The following is a 4,184-nucleotide window of genomic DNA, read 5'->3' as shown; positions in this document are numbered from 1 at the left end:
AATCTCTGGAAACAATTTTTTACATTGGAACATGTAAATGCGATTTGAAGGCAGCTCCATGTGCATGCGGCTGGGTTCCCGAACGCCTCAAAGAGTTCATGCACGATCAACATAATCAGAGAAGACTAACAATGGATGCATTTGTGATGGAAACTGAAGAGCAAGGAGCAACGTCTATGTCATCAATGCCAACATACCAAGATCCCGATGATTCAACATACGCACCGCCACCGGTTCAAGAAGATATGGATAGAAGCACAAGTTCACAATACACAGAGAGATACGATTGTTTTAACTTTGCCTTGGTATGTGACAGATTTGGTGTGCCTGACAGAGTAGCATCAGCATTGGGAACCGCTCTTTTGCAAGATTTTAAAATTAAAGATAAGCATGGGAAACCTCTCATCATGGATAAATCGAAAGTTCGCAGAGAAAAAGAGAAATGCAGACAAGAAGTGCTTCGCAAACGGTTAGATGATACCAATTTGTTAGCGTTTTCATTCGATGGCAGAAAAGATGATACTTTAACGATAGATAAAATTGATGAGAAGTATCATACTAGGATGGTAAAAGAACCTCATCTTGTTATTTTGAGAGAACCCAATTCTGAATTGATTGGTTACGTAAGACTGGAACATGAAACCGCTGAATACAAAACAACCAAATTAAATGGTTTTTTTTTTAACGATAAAAATATATCACTGGATGCATTAATTGGAATATGCACTGACGGTGAGCCAACAAACACTGGCCCACACGGTGGAATTATACGACGATTCGAATTGCTGTTAAAAAGACCATTGCATTGGTTCGTTTGCCTTCTACACTTCAAGGAACTTCCGTTTCGGCATTTGTTTGAAGCTTTGGATAAATCAACCAGCACTGGACCAAGATCGGCAACCGGAAAACTGAAAAAATTGAATTTTCCACCGATTCGAAGTACTTATACGACATGGCCCATGCAATTTCTAGCGGCGTGGTTCCGGTGGATCTGGCTAACATCAAACCAGGGAAAATTGTACATTCTCGGTGGCTCACCAAGGCCGCTAGATTATTGCGATTATATGTGACAACGGAAAATCCAGATGCAAATTTAAGAATTCTGGTTGAATTTATAATTAAATGTTATGTGCCAATGTACTTCAATATCAAGTATTACAGCTCTGTCGTGTACGGCAGTGCATTATTTTTCAAGTTCATTGGTTGGTCACGATTTCTAGAACCTCGTTTACGCAAAATTGTCAATCAAGTAATTAAAGATAATTCATATTATGCGCATTCGGAAAATATCTTGTTATCAATGTTGTTTGATGATAGCAAAGAAAAGCGCGACTGTGCCATCAAGAAAATTCTACGCTATCGAACCGATGTTGACGAGCCAATGGAACTTAGAGTTTATAAAAAACCAGATATAAACTTTAATTGCACAAGTTATACGGAAATGATCAATTTGAATGATATAAATGTCGTATTTGAACCACCATTCACGCGAAGCATTCCGTACGATACATTGAAAGAATATTTAAATCAAGATGATCCACCGTTTAATGATCCAAAAATTCCATCACACATACAAGGAACGGAACGACATGTTCAATTGCTAGCTAGCGTTTCCAAACGGGTTATACCGGAAAATGTAGAGGCTGTTATGGCGACGACATTAGAGAGCCGTGCGAAATTGCCCAGACTTGAAAGTAAAAAAGACTTCAAACAATAATAGTTTTTAGTTTCTTTTCTATAACTCACTTAAATAAATTTTTTCATTTACAAATGTTCTGACTAAATAAATTTCTTAAGAGAAAAAATAGATATTATTATAAATAAATAATAAATATTATTATAAATAAATAAATGAAAATAAAGAAAAAACATAGCCATTTAGCTGATTTTTTCAAGTAAAGGCCAAAAATGGTGATTTTTTGAAATGATTGTATGGGGAACCCCCCAGGGGAGTTCCAGGGGGTGTGCCACTGGCATGGGTGGATCGGCCGTCCAAAGTTAGTGGGGGTCGGTCATACATTTGGACTCGATTGGAGCACTCTAAATGGGTCAAAGTGGGATTTTTCAAAATTTGCCCCTACCCAAAAGTTCGACCCAAATTGGGGGACATCAGAATTCGTTTTAGAGGTATGGTTCCTTCGGCAAAGTTTCTTATTTTGATCCCTAGAATACGATTTCCACAGAGCAATGAGCGATTTTTAAATCGACCCTCCCTAATATATATATATATATATGGATATATATATATATATTTATATATATATATATATATATATATATACAAGAATTGCTCGTTTAATGTAATTAAGATAATGTAATGCGTATGGATGTAAAGAAGAGACATTGTGAAGTTTCGATAAAACCGACATCGATAGTGTTCAAGAACTATCGATATTAGCGACAGTTTTCTACTATCGATACTATCCCAGTTCTAATTTCTGTGTCAGAAGCGAGATAAAAATTAAGCAAAAAGATGTAAGTCGATGTGTGTTTGGAGGAAATATTAGTGGTGTTCTTTTAAATAGATAAATTTGCCTTTCGCATAAGAGCAAATCTAAAAAACAGTTATACTTTCACAAAAAAGTGAATTTTTGTAATTTGTGGGCACACCTATGTTTTATGTATTCTGGCGAATACTGCGGCAACATTTACCGAACAACGAGAAATAGGCAGAATGTTCGAGGAATGACGTAGAATGTTCCACAAAGAGAAACGTCAAGTTGGATGAACACTGCGAACCGCGAGTGAAAGAGAACGAGCGCAGGTATATAAGAGCCACGACACAGCGGAGTTGGACAGTTACAAGTCAGCAAGCTCCAAGTAAAGTGAGCAGAGAAGTGAGTTGCGACTAAGCAAGCTATAAGTTTAACTGTGTTAACAAGTTTAGTAAAGCGTTTTTATTGCTTTAACAAGTATTGTAAAGTGTTTTACTGTATTAGCAAGTATTGTAAATTGTTTGTTGTACAATAAAGTTAATTGTACTACAATTTGGTCATCGTTAGAATTTATTTAACAATCCAGCGATACGAGCCGCAGGATATTTGGGAAATCCCTCAAGGTTTCAAGGATAATCGTAACAATTGGTGTCAGAAGTGGGATTGTTAAATAAATCCCGAAGGATGAATTACTGAAAATGGCGAAAATTCAGGACTTAAAGATTGGGGAGCTGAAACAGGAGCTGGAAAAGCGTAATTTTGCCACCTCCGGAAGAAAAGTGGAATTGTTATCCCGGTTGCGGGAGGCTATGGAAGCTGAAGGCATCGACGTGGACAAATACGACTTCCAGGGTAAACCCGACGATGCATCCGGAAAGGACGAACAGAAGGATGAAGCTGCTTGTTCGTCGAAGGATGTGCAGCAGACATCTTGGAAGGTTGAAGAACAGCAAAAGGCTCTTAGTTCATCAACAGCTATAGACATGAACACGTTATTGGCTGCCATGTCACAGATGTCATCACAGCTGTCGTCACAGATGCAAGCACAGAATACACGCATGTCACAGATGTCATCACAGCTGTCATCCCAGATGCAAGCGCTGGAGACGCGTATATCTTCAGAGGTATCAGCGCAGGTGTCATCCCGGTTAGAAACTCAGCTACTGGCACAAGAGACACGTATATCATCCCAGCTGGAAGCACAGGATGCAAAAATTACACAAATACAGGACAAAATCGAAGAGAGACAGGAGAAAGTCGAGGCAAAGGTAGAGGAGTTGAAAGGCCGTGCTCGTGATTTACAGTTGAATCGTCCGGCTACTTCGACGAGCGCACCCAAGGTAAAGACTCCATCCTTTGACGGCACTATTCCTTTCCAGGTCTTTAAGCTCCAGTTCGAAAATATGGCTACAGCATATCGTTGGAGCATGGAGGATAAATCCGCTGCGTTATTCGGCGCATTGAAAGGACCTGCAGCGGAAATCTTGCAGACAGATAGCTCGGTGGATTGAGATTTAATAATAATAAATACATGCACAACAACCAGAGGTTATGAATTACAGTGCATGTACATAAGTATGTTACAAATTTCTTAAACTATGTAAATATAATCACTTACAAATCAGTATGAACTAAGACTAATAGACTAACTAGACAGTGAAAGTGGAATTCCAAGTAGAGGAGTGAGTAAATGAATAGGTTAAGAGGAAGATGATAAAGAAGCGTTGATATTCATAGAAAAAGGATGGT

Source organism: Rhagoletis pomonella, unplaced genomic scaffold (assembly GCF_013731165.1).
Source record: "Rhagoletis pomonella isolate Grant_MI unplaced genomic scaffold, Rhpom_1.0 Rhpom_scaffold_00005, whole genome shotgun sequence".
Lineage (NCBI taxonomy): Eukaryota > Metazoa > Arthropoda > Insecta > Diptera > Tephritidae > Rhagoletis > Rhagoletis pomonella.
This window is presented reverse-complemented; position numbering follows the sequence as displayed.